The 17,245-nt window shown below is 32.0% G+C and overlaps 1 protein-coding gene across 6 annotated transcripts in view; it reads right to left on the bottom strand.

Annotated features, from left to right (window-relative positions):
- LOC145303403 (semaphorin-1A-like) overlaps positions 1 to 17,245 on the bottom strand; it is a 538,996-nt gene that overhangs the window by 123,134 nt on the left and 398,617 nt on the right. The window lies entirely within an intron of this gene.

Below are 17,245 nucleotides of genomic sequence, written 5' to 3'. Positions count from 1 at the left end.
CCGTGAAATACCTTTCATGTCCTGCCTTTCAACATTGGCATCCGTGGCAATGCCACCTGGGTATGTGTGAATAGTAAAACAATAACAACTGAACACCTATTCTTTCGACAATAGATGATGCCAATGAAAGTTCGTCATAAATTCGTTGCTTCGTTTGATGAGTCTTCAGTGGAAGATTTTGGGCTCTTAGCAGCAGCGGTGTATGTACCATCATTGCGTGTTTCTAACTGTTTCGAAAGTTTCCATGTTTCGAACAATGGATGAAGATAGGTTGTATTACCTATTTGAAAAAAAAGCAATTTGTTTTTCTTGCTGAGGTTTGATGCGATGGAGGATCGTAGGTACTTATAATCATCACACCTCTTTTACTGGCGTTTGATAAAATGTTTGGATATTCTGATTTGGAAGTTGGAAGAAGAGCATTTGTTCAGTTGTTTGACATATTGTAGTAGAAGTGAACACAGGCTCACTAAAATGATTCTAGCAAAGACAGTACTTGCAAGGGACTGGCTAATTAGAGCAAAATCTATTTGCTATATCAGTGAGTAATACGTCATAATTCTTTCAATATATATTTATTATAATATTGCTGCTTCCATATTCAGTGTTTTTGTGCACTGAGCTACGAACCCATTTCCTATATCAACAGAAAAAATCTGGCTTAACATCCACCAATGCTTGTACTATGAGAATAAAAAAGTTTGCCAGAAATAACAGGAGACACATCCGAGACATTGCGCTAAATATACAGTAGATTCGACATCTGCGCTCTCGCATAGCTATAAACTAGAGCATAAAATTGTAATTACTTGATTAATGGAGTTTCACTAAATAACAGGAAATGGTTTAGATTAGAAACGGTTCTGGTTTCAGAGGAACAAACAATGCTAACGCTAAAGTGGTTATGGCGGGGGAAAGACCACTGGGTTTTAACCTATTAAGCAATTTTACGAGTTTACAGTCTGAGAAATCATAAACATTTATACTGGGTGCTTGTAAAATCAATGCTGTAACTTCGGAGTTGTATCTACATATATATGCATATGCGTGTTTGTGCGTGTGTGTGAGTATGGGTTCGTGTATACATGTACATGTATGCATATATTTCATACTTAGACTTCCGAAGAATGGGGCCTTGTCTCATATGAGACGGGCAAAGTATGCAAGCGTTTTCAATCTGTAACCAGATACACATCATACTTCAAATTCACGCCATTATAATCAATCAATCAATCAATGTATCTCTTCCTTCCATCTCTCTCTAACTATCCATATATAGATAAATATATATGTATATATATATACATACATATATATATGTAGAGAGAGATAAATATATATGTACAAAGATATATATATATATATATATATATATTTCATATATAGTGTTTATATTATATTATTATATTATAATCTATATGTATATATTACGCCATTTTTAACCCTTTTTGGCGGGTGTAACATAGAGTAATGTCAGCTAAAGATAAGGTAATTTCAGCTTCTCTTTCGGTTTACCAATTTTGCATTCATGCCAAAATGTATTGTATCTTGTTTGCTGGATTGATATGTTCTACTTCTTCTGAGAAGTTAATGGCAAGGGAGATTCATTAATCTATATAATAACTAAATAGAATGATTTTTGTGTAACGAAACAGTTACTGTCAAGAATTGTAATTTCCAGCGGAATTAAAGAAATTAATTGTAAGATAGTAAACATCATGAACTTTGGAATGTAGAATTTGTTGTATATAGAGCCGCCAACCTGATAGGTCGTTAACAGTCATCTAAGCTTCAGCATCTGCCCCATGGACGATGTGTTGCACCCCTCTGCTTGTTCTACAAGTACTTCATTGGTTAATGCTCTGACAGAATACAAGCATTTGTGCCCCCTAGACATGAATATCCCCGACACATCCAACAAGCAACTAAACGCCATCCCTTCACAGTAGAAATCCCTAGGTGTAAGAAAACATTGAACTTCAATAGTTTCTTCCATAGAACTGTTCCATGGAACTCTCTTCCGGGATTCCTCTTTCACAATTATATAGATATGCAGGTCAAGAGTAATGTGAGCAGACATCTTCCTACACATCTCCCCTCATAATGCCCCCGAAATTATATCTCTGATAGTAATCCCTTACTTCAAAGTTTCACTGTGCCTTGCTTGGAGGGACAATTGCATATATATATAAATATATATATATATATATATATATATATATATATATATATATATATATATAATAAAAATAAAATTACAAATAACTTATTAATATTTCTTTCCTTCTCTACCGACTTTAGTCAATCCATATGTATGTATGTATATATATATATATATATATATATATACATATATATATATATATATATATATATATATATATATATATATAGATGATTGTTGAGCTGGATTAAATCCGACGATATGAAATAAAATGGAGGTGGAAGGACCTGGATACTGGATACGGGCTTCTTCAAGGTCAATGACCATCCCTCTTGAAGAAGCCCGCATAAATTGGGCGAAACGTTTAGTATCCAGGTACTTCCACCTCCATTTTATTTCATATATATATATATATATATATATATATATACATATATATGCATATATATACATATATATACATATATATAAATATATATGTATATATATATATATATAGTAAGTTATAATATATATATATATATATATATATATATATATATATATATATATATATTTAAATTACATTTTCACCCCAAACAAGGCAAATTGCCACTTTGGTGTAGGGGGGCTACTATCAGGGGCAACAACTACTGGGGTACTATGTAGGGATTTGGGCAGCAAGATGTCGGTTCACATGACACTTGAACTTCTGCACGTCAGTACTGTTGGGGAAGCAGGGAGCTGGAATGGAATTCCAGAGTCTAGCAGTTCTGGGGAAGAAACTATTGGAGTAAAAAGGTATTTTATATCTAGGGATCTCTACAGTGTGGGGGTGGGATTTAGCAGCCTGTTGGGTTTGTCGAGGGGGCTCATGTCGTGGGGACACAAGTGATTGCAGTTGGTCAGAGCATTTACAACTAAAATACTTGTAGAAAAGGCAGAGGGATGCAACATTTCCCTCGATGGGACAGAGGTTGAATCTTAGATGCCAGTTCATGGCCTATCAGGTTTGCGACTCTCTTTTGAACCTTGTCAAGGAGCGAGAGACTAGTAGCAGATGCACCAGCCCAGATGTGACAGCAATACTCCCTACATGGGCGAATGGTGGACTTATAGAGGTACAGTATACTTCCGGGTGTTAGTAGTTGTCTAGCACGGTAGAGAGTGTCCACCTTTCTTGCAGCGGCCCTGGCAAGTCCTTCAATGTAATTGTTCCAACTCATGTTTCCTGTGAACGTTAGGCCAAGGAGTTTGAAAGATGTACTCTCAGATAAAGAGTCGTTGGCCATTGCTATAGTCCATCACTTTACAGATGCTAAACTTCTGACTGACAAACAATACGGATTTAGACAAGCCCGTTCCACAGCAGACATCCTAACTGTAATCTCTGAACGTATATACCAGTCACTGGACAAAGCGGACCCTTCCTATGCGGAATATAGATTGCCCATGAGCTACACTGAATATTATTCGTTCCATCCACTCTAGGACTCTACAGGTTTATGCGCCTATAGTCCTCAGTGGATGAAACGCGGAATATTCAGTGTAGCTAATCGCCATATATATCTTATAACTTACTAACTAGCTCTATTTACGTATTGCGCACTTTTGAAGTAAATACTTAAAGGTTACGCATGAATTTATACTTTTTTATATTAATTTTATGTTAGTAAATGAAGTAGTTATATATATATATATATATATATATATATATATATATATATATATATATATATATATATATATATATATATATATAAGCTGTTTCGTTCAATTGCGTGGATAAATACATTTTTGTTTCGCTTTCGATCAATGGTATCTATTTGTCGGGTCAATGTTTGAGAATTTCATTATATATATATATATATATATATATATATATATATATATATATATATATATATATATATATATGGTGATTGTCACTTCTTGACATGAGAGGACCATCTTTCCCTTGCTGTATTTTTGATTACTCAATCATTTTCATGTATTTTTAAAATATTTTAAATATATATATATATATATATATACTGTGCGCTGATTACATTATAGCACTTTTTCATTTCCGCCGTTAATACTCCCGACATACCCGACTAGCAGAAAACACCCAATGCATTACTATTGAGGTGACTAGATAACCCAAAGACTTCTGCTCTAAGACTTTCTTCTCTCGGTGTGCGAGGTTTTGCAAACCCTCTCTGTGTCCTAATTTCCTAAGTATACTGATATGCAGAAGTGTAAATGTAATGTGAACAAACCTCTTTTTATCTACCTAGCATATTCACATTTTACATACGATACTCAATAATAGTTTGAATGTTTCAAGTGGTAATATTCTTCGTTTGGATCGAAACACATCCGAGGAAATCTTCAACTAAATAACTGGCTGTTAATACAGTTATAGAAGAGAGCAGATATTCGAAAAGTAATTCATGGGCAAACAAACTATTACAATATAAAGTTTTTAGCGGAATCAAAACGTAGGATGATCTACGATATATGTATGCATGATGAAACACGGTATGCGCTAAAAATATTAAATATTTTACTGAAAGTTTTATTAAATACTAGGTTCCTTCCTGTCAAGGGTGGATTATGCCATAGCGATGCAATAATTTTGTATTTTATCACACACACACACACATACACACACGTGAGAATTTGTGTGTGAGAGAAGACACTTCGCAACCTATATATTGAACGATTTCTTTTTCTACATCACTAAAAGTTAGTATATATAAGTTATTCCGACGTAGGAAAACATTTACTCGGTGTTCATCCAGAAATAAGCGCGGTTAAGGGATCAAAATTGCAACATTTATGCTTGAGGTTCATCGGATATTTATCTGTTCGTGAATTTTCGCGAGAGTTAAAATGATTTTTTATAAATCGTGCCATGCCGGTCTAAACGTTATCGTACTTGATTTACTGTCTGAAGATTTTGGTTTCGATTCCAGCTCGATTATTTTTTTTTTACATACAAGTACTGAACTATTTTAATTTATTTTTATTTCGGACTATTATTCTCATCTTTATTAGTTGTTGATTTGGTCTTTTTTATTGGTTTTGTTTATTCACAACTAATAAAGATGAGAATAATAATCCGAAATAAAAATAAATTAATATATAATGCTCATCTCAAAAAATCAAAAAATAAATTCCAATTAAGGAATAATATATATATATATATATATATATATATATATATATATATATATATATATATATATATATATGTACTGAACTGTTTAGAAAATTCTCAGATGCACTTCTCAGTCTCTTTCCGTTTTATTTTTTTTTTCAAGTTTGTAAAAGGAATGTAGATTTACCTTTGATATCGGCCATGGGTGGGTCATTATATATATTGCAAGCTTAGTTTTGTGAAAATACAGAAAAACAAAAAGAGAAAGAAACTAGTAAAAATACAATTAATAAAACACATCTCAGACGTTATGTAAACTATACGCTAGATTTGACATCTGCATTTTTAAAGTCTTCGAAATAAAGTAGAGCGTAAAATAGTAATTATGAGGTTAATGGAATTTCAATAAATGACAGGAAATGGTTCAGATTAGAAACGGTTTTCAGTTACAACGGAACAAACAATGCTAATGTCACCGTCTGCTACAAATGTGTCTGTTTTATTTCGTTTTAATTTAGTGCAAAATTCAAAAGGCGAAGTAGCAGACGTGAACAAAGTTTAAATGCACCGATGGATACGGAAATATTAGTCCTAGTTATTTCAAATAATTTTAGCTGTTAGACAAAATAATGATCGATTATTTGGTTAACCCGCTTTAAGTCAAGGTACAATAATTGAAGTACAGATTCGGAACAGCAAAATGCGATATCGACGATGCTCATAAATGAATGTCATTTTAAACAAGAATGGCCAGTTTTTTATAAAGAGGAGAGTCTTACAATTAGATCAATGATCAGTTTTTTTAACACTCTGTAAACAAATCTGAAAAATGCGAAATGAAGTGAACGTATTGTACAACTTAATCAAATTCTATATATTCTATCATATGATACTGAACATAGCTTCATGTGCACTATATATATATATATATATATATATATATATATATATATATATATATATATATATATACAATGTTCGACTCATATCCAAGTAACCTACATGTAAGATTTCAGGTGTTTAGATCCAAAATTGACGGAGGAGTTTGGTAGTGTCTGCAAAGATAAACTCTTTCAAATTTTGGCAGCCAAAATTTCGCCCCAAAACTGATTTAAAACCTTGTTGCATGTCTGAATACATTTTATGTAAAATTTCAGATTTTTATACACAAAATCGACTGAATACGTAGCTAGAGTTTCTATAGGTAAAATCTTTTAAATGTTGAGTTTAGGCAGCTAAACTTTTGGCCAAAAACCGATTAAAAAGTTGTCCTATCTCTGATTTCACTTCATATAAAATTTCAAATGTTTAGATAAAAAATTGACTGAGAAATTCGTGTGAATGTTTTTTTTAAATGTGATCCCGATTGTGACAACTTCACATTCATTGTTTTGAGCTCAAATCAAATTAAAAAGTTTGATCCATGTGCGTGTAAGGTACCTCTAAAGTTTCAAGTGTTTTGACCCAGAATTTATGCAGGAGTTAAATAGATTTTTCACAGCTCAAATACTTGACCTTTGACACTTTGACAGCACAATCTCGTCTATACTATGAACTATAATTCATTGGCGGCCATGAATAAACACTCATAACCTCCTCATATTAAGAACTGCACTTAGAATTGCACGCGTGTGGAACTCTGTTCCGTCTGCCTGCTTCCCACCGCACTACAACTTGGATGTGTTCAAGTCCAACGTTAACAAATTCCTAATGAACCGTCCCCTACAGTAAACACTTCATCAAATCTCCACACTAACGTAATGTACTTGCAATAACCCTTATCCCTGAGTGGCTTCCGGGCCTTGATAAGTGGTGATCACTGTGTAAAAAAAAGGGAATAAACAACCCCCATGCCTAACCACGTGTTTCAACCTTTTACCTGTCTTTCGGCTGTGAAAAAACAGCTTTTGGAATAAATACCACCATTCTCCCCACGTTAAGAACGGCTTTCGGAATAAACACCCTCAACCTAATCATGTTAAAAATTGTGGAGGTGGACCTAATGTGAAAATGTACCTTTTGTTTTTCTAATAAATTGTTAGTTGAAAGCACAGAATAGTGACAAAACACCATCCCCTCCCCTTGGTAAGAATGGCTGAAAAAATAACGGTTTTCTTGGTAGAATTTTTTCTGTATTTCACCTAACAATTTCTGGTGCCAATGCACTTACTGGTACGCGCTACTTTTTAAATCGTATTTCAATGTTTAATTAAAGTTTTATATGCTTTTTGGTATTTTTTTTAGATTAGGTCCACCTCCACAATGTTCTTTTAAATGACGACTTTTAAAGGTTTCCGACTATGCTGAATACGGAAATCGCATTGAAATTTTGCAGAAGTAAGTAGTTATCGAGATATAAATAGCTGTTTTATGCATTGTATTCTTTGGCGGCCATCGTTTTTAAGCGCGGAGATTTGTTTTTGGCGTGCGCGCAGGCCCGTAAAAAGATGGCTACCAGAGATTTCAATGCATTATAGAACTTTATATATCTCGATATCTACTTATTTCTGCAAAATTTCAATGCGATTTCCATATCCAGCATAGACGAAAACCTATATAAGTCGTCATTTGAAACAAAATTTGTTATTCAATTTTAAGGTTAAATACAGAATAGGTACCACACTATGTTAAGAATGGCTTTTTAATAATAATGTTATTATTTCAGCACGGATCAATAAGTGAAGGAGTACCTTATTTCTTTAATTTATAAAAACAACTTCTGTAAAAACCAAAAAAGAAAAAGTCCACTTTCAATTTTTGTGAAAAAAGGTTTCTTATATAAAAAAACTCCGGTAAAAAACAACAAAAAACAAAACATTAATCGATACTCATGCAGAGACTGATCCGTGCTGAAATAATAACGTTATCATTTAAAAAGCCATTCTTAACATGGGGAGGAGAGGGTGTTTTGTACCTATTCTGTACTTTAACCTTAAAATTGAATAAAAAGCATATCATAAAACTTTAATTAAACGTGGAAATACGATTTAAAAAATAGCGTGGATCACTCTCTGCGTTAGCACCAAATATTATTTAAGCACCTTTCCCATCCGTATATTTTCTTCGAAAAAAACCCTGTACTTTCACCTAACAATTTATAGTTTTAATAATAAAAAAGTTCATATTTTCTTATATCGAAACATTTGTTTAAAAAAACAAGAAAAAAAACAAGAAAAAAACACTTCGTCTTTTATGTTTCAACTAAACTTTTTTTGCCTGATATAATAAAGGAACCATTTTAATTTAAAAAAATTGGAAGATAAACAAATGATTTATATATATATATAAATATATATATATATATATATATATATATATATATATATACATATATATACAGTGAAATTGTCTGTGTATCCGTGTGTGTACAACGTTGTAAATTATCAGTCTACAGACGCGGGATTTGATACAAGGAGTATTGAGAATTGGGAAAATCCTTTTAATCGGTTTCCGGCTAGAAATTTGGCAGTCAAGAGATCAAAGTTCAACGATGTGTCCTTTAAACATCAATAGAACTCCTACGCGAATTTGAGGTCTAAACACTTAAAAATTTAGATTTAGGTTACGTGGACATGGATCAAACGTTTTCATTTGATTCGAGCTGAAAACAGTTAATGCTAAGGGGTAATAATTGGGGGCAATATGTTAAGGAATTGACCTCTGCTGTCTCTATCAAATTACTCAGCCAATCTTTTGTCTAAACATTTATAATTTTACATAAAATGTATTTTGATATACTGCAAGCTGTTTAATCGGGTTGTGGCCGGAAATTTTGCTGCCGAGGGGTTAAAGTTCAAAAGATTTAACCTTCGCAGCCGCTAGAAAACAATTCAGCCAATTTTGGGGTCTAAATATTTGAAATTTTACATAAACTGCATTCTGTCATGCAGCAAGGTTTGTAATCTGTTTGGAGGCGGAAATTTTGCTGTCAAGAGTTTAAAGTTGGAAAATTTTTTCTTTGCAAACTCTACCAAACTCCTCCAACGATTTTAGATCTAAACACTTGTAATTTACGATGCAGATTACCTCGACATGAGTCAAAGCTTTCAATATATATCTTCATATTCAGATAATGTTAAGAACAGTACATAGGGCCCGAGCAAATCCGGACTGAATAGCACGTGTTTTGTTTTAAAACCGTTAAATTGTGGCATTTGTATCCCAATATCAAGATTGCTTACTATAAACAGTGGATTTTATTTAGCTTGATGGAATATATTGCGTAGAATGATATTTATTTGTTAATAGTTCAATGTGATACAGTCAAGCCTCGACAAGTTTTTACTTTATTTTTGTGATTTTTCTATTCGATGAGGAACAAAAAATAGCGAATTCTCTGAAGTAATTTAGAAATTAATTCTGAGTAGAAGAAGCAATTCAAAGTTGTTAGTAAAATCATCTCACAGAAAGTGACAAGATGCAAAAAATATGTGAATAAATTTCGTTTGGGGGCGCAATACTTTTTGTAAAATACTTATCTACTCATTGATGTTAGCATTAGAGTTTATTTATTTATTACTTTTTTTATTTTTTGCACGACAAAGGCAGACGAAGCCAGCATCAAGAAACGGGTTGTTTATTCATTGAATTTTTTTTCATATTGTTGTCGGCTAGATTCATTTGTTTGTTCTTTATTGAAATGTGAGGTTGGAAAACGAAATTGGAATAGAAAATGAATCGAAAGAAACGAAACTCGGGGAAAAGTGTAAGATTTATGGTGTATGAAGCGGTGAAAAACATAATGAAAATAGGCCGATTACAAATGACGTAGAAGTATGAGATCGCCTGTGCGAATTGTCGGTATAGCAATCAATGAAGACAGGAAAAACCTAGACAAATATGCGGCAATTTCGAAATATGTTCGACATTTCCATTCCAAGAAAGTAAAATGACACGTAGGATATATATTTGACAATATAAATATAAAACATTCAGAATATAAATATATAATACTTCGCTACGCAACTACAAATTTAAATAAAGAGAAATTTAATAGGAGGATTTTAGCAAGTGGAATTCCTCAGTTCGTAAATACTTCTGTGCAGAAACTAGCTCTTATATTTTAGGATTTTTATAAGCATTGCATGTTTCCTCAATAGATATATGCGTCATGTCAGATATGAAACGCTTTTTTATATTATACTGTGCGTTCAAATATTTAAAAGCACAAAAAGTAGATGTTCTAACATAAAAACTAAACTCAAAACAGAAAAAGTAATAATACTTCCATGTGGAAATTAAAAAAAGAGGAATGATGCGATTGGGTTTTACAAGTGATCAATAACGGATGCCATCCTCATCGCAATGAGACTTTATTATATTGGTCAATATTATGTTCTTCTCTAGCTTACAATGTGATTTTCATTTTTTATTTTTGTGAATTTCAAATATAATTACCGCCGTGAAGTCATCTCTTTTTCTCCACAATATATAATTTAATTATATAAAAGTATAAATAAAAAAACAACACATCATATATAAGAAACGAAAGCATTGTAATATAAAGCGACTTCTCAGCAAACTTTACAAAACACAATAGATTTGTCAGTTTTACTCTGTCTTCATACATATATATGCATATATATATGCATATATATATATGTATATATATGTATATATGTATGTATATATACATAGATATATGATATATTATATAATATGATATATATTCTAGTAGTACGAAGAAAGCAAAAGAAAAATGTTAATGTATGTAGGCAGCATCTCTTTGAAAAAAAAACTTGTGTCTCTATCTCTCTTTAGAATTATGTTAATTTTGTGATTTTTGCACGTTTTGTACTCCTGTACTCCATTATATCACATTTTCTTCTGTTTTTTTTCATCTTCTCGCGGACCTTGATATGACCTAAAACTATATCCGATGGTTAGGGCCTCAGCTGCCCGGCATTAAGGAGTGTGGAGCCACCCTTTAATTGCCATTGCTCCCAGGTCCACTCTGACCCGGAGTGGTAGCACCTGTTAGGGTCCCAACTATGGGTTAAATAGAATACTATATTAAAAAATCGTTCTTCAAAATCACCAGATTCGGCATTAAATAACCTGAAAAGGGTTGATATGCCGTAAAACAAAACAACCAACCAACCAATCATCTTCTCGTTTTAATATTCAGTATAGTAGAACCCCGGGGTACAATATCCCAATGATACGTTTTTTTTACTTTACGATGTTTAATTCGATGTTCTTCAGGTCCCTGCTAATGGTATTTTAATATTCAGTATAGTAGAACCCCGGGATACGATATCACAATTATACGGTTTTTTACGTCACGATGTTGAATACGATGTTCTCCAGGTCCCTGCTAATGGTATTTGCCCGGCTGCAGTGTTTTTTGTATAATGTTATTTAATTACATACACGTGTATAATATACGGTACTGTATTTTTTTTATTAAGTTGTTATGCCAGTTTTCTACTGCACTTATCTCGCTTTCTTGTAATATTATAAAGCGGTATTACTACATGTTAACATAAAAATCACTGAATTTTTGAGAGAGAATATTTAAGGAATAGCTTCTGTATGTTGTTCAATACCATGTTTTAGATATTAGTTTCTGGGTGTGTCTTGTCTATATTATTACTTAAACTGAATCTATACAAGGACAATGTCCTTTATATATATATATATATATATATATATACATATATATAGTAATATTTTTTGTATAGTTTTATATATATAGTAATATTTTGTGTATAGTTTTTATAGGTGAAAAACTTCAAAGACTATATATATGATTCTCTGCTCCAACAACAACATACCACAAAAAAGAAACACCTACTGAAGATGAAGCTTTGCTCCGAAATATATTTATGAATTTCAATATAAATTTCAAACAAAATAAATGTCTGTTTATTTTGTAATAATGCATTGTTTTTGCTTCAAACGTATATAATACGAATTTTATTGTATTCAAACTCAACCAGCGCTTCTAAGCAACAGAACACATTAACACACACGCAAACACACACGCACATACGTATTGATCACTTTGGAAGTAAATACTTAAAGTTGACGCATAAATTTATACTTTCGTATATTAACTTTAGTGAGTAAATTAAGTACTTATATATATATATATATATATATATATATATATATATATATATAGCTTTTAATTTTGAAAATATATAGTGTCCGCAAACTGAAACGTAAGACAGACACGCATATTTTTCTAAATTTAATAATGTTATCAGTATACCAAGAAACGATTGGCAAGTATAAAGTAAGAACATCATATCAAATACAATTACGGTTTACACGCGCACATGAGTAACGTTATATCAAAAAGAATAATGATATCATCTGAGTTGGATGTAATTTATAAACAGCCGTATGTGTAGAATTTCAATGCTCTTATGCTAATCATAATGATTCGACTGTCATCCTTTTTCCTCTTATTAACCTTGATTTTAACGTGGCTTTAGGCAGAGTTATCGAAAGTAAATTAACAATTCTCAGCAGAGTATTTTTTAAAAATTACTTTTATAAGGCATGTACATTTAGTTACAACGAATGGAGTCAAATGAATGGCGTTATCTTCTGGTTTTATTACGTATTAATGTAGGTGATAGGGTATGAACCCATTTTCCTTAAATTGTTTTTCACTAATTCGGACGGATTTTGTTTAAGAACGAGCGCTGTATCATCAGAAACGTTTACTCGAATGAACTTTACTGTGCCTCCATTTTGCTGTTTCTACGCTTTTATCTGTACTAATTGGATGGCAATTTGGGTTGCATCGTGAAAAGCGCCCCAGGAAAAAATGTTGATGAGGGAGCGAGCTGAAACCTTTAATGTGCGTGCTGTTTGCTAGGATTTTGTGCTTCGTTTAAATCTGGGGAATGTTTGCCTCGCTAGTCACACAGCAGGACATGCTTTTAAGACCTGTTTTTTTTTTCACTAGTTGTTATCGTTCAAAAGAATGAGAAAGAAGAAGAAAAGGAAAGACGGAAAGAATTGCAAGAAATAAAAACAAATTATAATAAAAACATTACCATATCATGTAAATCGAAATAAATATGAAAAAATAACTGCAAAATACAAAATTTAAGGGTGAATAAGTAATCCGAATGTTGGAAGGAGATTGTAGAAGTTATGATTAACGTCGAGATAAAATCATGAGTTTAAATACAGAAGCGGGAGAAAGATTTAACATAGTAGAAGAAGAAAATGATGATAGTTAGGATAATTATTAGACAATGAAAAGAGATCCATGAATGATAAAAAGCAACAACTACACCAACACGCCACAACTACGTTCAATGTGATTCAATGTACTTGTAACAAAATCACAACATGTGAAATGAAGGTTAAAACATCGGATCATTTGGTTTTTCGAATAAAATGATTTACTCTGATCATTTGAAGATCGATTATTTCATAAATGACTATCAGACCGCCACGTCTTGCCCGTTCATAACATACGCTTAAATATAATATTTTAATTCATGCAGATTACGTATTAAATATTCCAGAAAAAAATCAGCTATAAATTATTATACTATAGGATTCGTCAGGCTTATGCGCGAATTTTGTGGTTGTTCTTGTTTTTTATATATGTTGAGGATTTCTAGTTAGCCAATCAGCTTTCTAGTATCCACCGCGCCCCTTCCTATCAGCCAATGGGCATGCATTTTATCAAACAAAGGATCTGTTTTAGAGCTGTTTTAGTTAGTGGTTCAAGGTAGACGTTTTCTTTCCTTGTTTTTTATATAAATACATGCCCATTGTCTGATAGGAGGGGGCGCGGTGGATACTAGAAAGCTGAGTGGCTAACTAGAAATCCTCAACATATATAAAAAGAAGAAGCAACCACAAAATTCGCGCATAAGCCTGGCGAATCCTATAGTGGATGAAACGCAGAATATTCAGTGTAGCTTAATCGCCATATATATTTTATAAATTACTAACTAGCTCTACCTACGTATTGAGCACTTTTGAAGTAAATACTTAAAGTTTACGCATAAATCTATACGTTCGTATATTAAATTTATGTGAGTAAATGAAGTAGTTATATATATATATATATATATATATATATATATACATATGCCATCACTTATTAACAGATGAAATCGCCTGATCATCGAAGAAAAGAGTAAAGCAAGCAGAGAACGGCGGTTCACACAGTTTATAATTAGTTAGCCTCTATCTTAGTTTCTATGAATAATCTTTTTAAAATTTCTTATGACTTTGATACAGTGATAAATTATAGATTACCAAACATGGTCTGTAGATTATATATATATATATATATATATATATATATATATATATATGTGTGTGTGTGTGTGTGTGTGTGTGTGTGTGCATATGTATATATATATATATAACTACTTCATTTACTCACATAAATTTAATATACGAAAGTATAGATTTATGCGTAAACTTTAAGTATTTACTTAAAAAGTGCTCAATACGTAGGTAGAGCTAGTTAGTAATTTATAAAATATATATGGCGATTAAGCAACACTGAATATTCTGCGTTTCATCCACTGTAGGATTCGTCAGGCTTATGCTAATAATGCTGACGAATCCTACGGTGGATGAAACTATATATGGCGATATATGGCTATATATGGCGATATGGAATCCTACAGTGGATGAAAATATATATGGCGATTAAGCTACACTGAATATTCTGCGTTTCATCCACTGTAGGATTCGTCAGGCTTATGCTAATAATGCTGACGAATCCTACAGTGGATGAAACTATATATGGCGATATATGGCTATATATGGCGATATGGAATCCTACAGTGGATGAAAATATATATGGCGATTAAGCTACACTGAATATTCTGCGTTTCATCCACTGTCGGATTCGTCAGGCTTATGCTAATAATGCTGACGAATCCTACAGTTGATGAAACTATATATGGCGATATATGGCGATATGGAATCCTACAGTGGATGAAAATATATATGGCGATTAAGCTACACTGAATATTCTGCGTTTCATCCACTGTAGGATTCGTCAGGCTTATGCTATCCTACAGTGGATGAAACTATATATAACGATATATGGCTATATATGGCGATATGGAATCCTACAGTGGATGAAAATATATATGGCGATTAAGCTACACTGAATATTCTGCGTTTCATCCACTGTAGGATTCGTCAGGCTTATGCTAATAATGCTGACGAATCCTACAGTGGATGAATCTATATATGGCGATATATGGCTATATATGGCGATATGGAATCCTACAGTGGATGAAAATATATATGGCGATTAAGCTACACTGAATATTCTGCGTTTCATCCACTGTAGGATTCGTCAGGCTTATGCTAATAATGCTGACGAATCCTACAGTGGATGAAACGCAGAATATTCAGTGTAGCTTAATCGCCATATATATTTTATAAATTACTATATATATATATATATATATATATATATATATAACTACTTCATTTACTCACATAAAATTAATATACGAAAGTATAAATTTATGAGTAAACTAAGTATTTACTGCAAAAGTGCTCAATATGTAGGTTGAGCTAGTTAGATCGTTATAAAATATATATGGCGATTAAGCTACACTTAATATTCCGCGTTTCAACCACTCTTGGATTCTTCAGTCTTATGCGTAAGCCTGAAGAATCCTAGAGTGGATGAAACGCGGAATATTCAGTGTAGCTTAATCGTCATATATATTGTATATATACTAACTATATATATACGTTTGTGTGTGTGTGTGTGTGCAGAGAGAGAGAGAGAGAGAGAGAAAGAGAGAGAGAGGGGGGAAGAGGGAGAGCTGTATTATTTTTTTGTTTTGTTTTTCGATACTTTTGAATTAGTTCAATTTTTTTATACGAAATTCCATTTCTATCTAAATGTAAGCTTGGAATAATTTTCAATTTGAACAATTTGATACCCCCAAATTTGGAACGGTATATATTGTTTAAAAAATATTTCTCCACTGTTGATAATTATTTTTAAACATATATATATATATATATATATATATATATATACATATATATATGTATATATATATATATATATATATATATATATATATATATATATATATATATATATATATATATATATACAGGGTGGCATTAAAAAACGGGCGCCACCTTAATTAGGCCCCGTTTCTTAGTGTTTTGTACGAATAAAATGAAACATTGGTCATAACTAGTTTTTTATATTCAAAACATCACATCAAAACATTTGGGTCTTTGTCCTTTTTTTCTCCGTTCTACAGCATATGTTCTAGATGGCCTCCAGTTTAGCTTTTGTTTGTTTTTTTTTACCCTATATATATATATATATATATATATATATATATATATATATATATATATATATATATATATATAAAGGATAGAGGGGGAGGAGGGAGGGAGGGAGAGAGAAAGTGGGGATAGAAAAGAGAGATATCCACTGTGTGGACATTGTTTAATCGTCTGATTACACTATTGTACGTCGTGCCACAATTTATAGCTTTTTCTGATATATACATATGTATATATTGTTCCAAACAGTAATCCCCGCAGACCTTGACATTTTAAATTAAGTGTTAATTAGCAAAATAATTGCTACAATATATAATATAATGATAAGCATATTTTGATAATACCCAATGCCAAAGAGAATAATGAGTTCCATACTTAATTAATTTATCCGACTTTGTTCAAAGATACGATTACATACCCAATATGATTCTCGGATAGTAGTTAAACACATTATTAATAAATTATTAATAAATTATTTCTTGAATTCTAAAACATTTAGTATGACACACATTTCTTTATTATTTTCTTATCTTTCTCAACATGAAATTGTTTTCTGATAGAAAGCGGATGGTGTAGAAAAACGTCCAACATTTGAACCAATCAAATCGTCGCTCATGCTCAAGATAAAAGAATGCAGATATAATGACGTCACTGAATTACACAATGCTTGCATAGTAACACATTTTCAA

This window comes from Euprymna scolopes, chromosome 19, assembly GCF_053919585.1.
Source record: "Euprymna scolopes isolate OS-2025 chromosome 19, ASM5391958v1, whole genome shotgun sequence".
Classification (NCBI taxonomy): Eukaryota; Metazoa; Mollusca; class Cephalopoda; order Sepiida; family Sepiolidae; genus Euprymna; species Euprymna scolopes.
The sequence above is the reverse complement of the archived record's forward strand: the minus strand, read 5'-3'. Positions and strand labels throughout refer to the sequence as shown.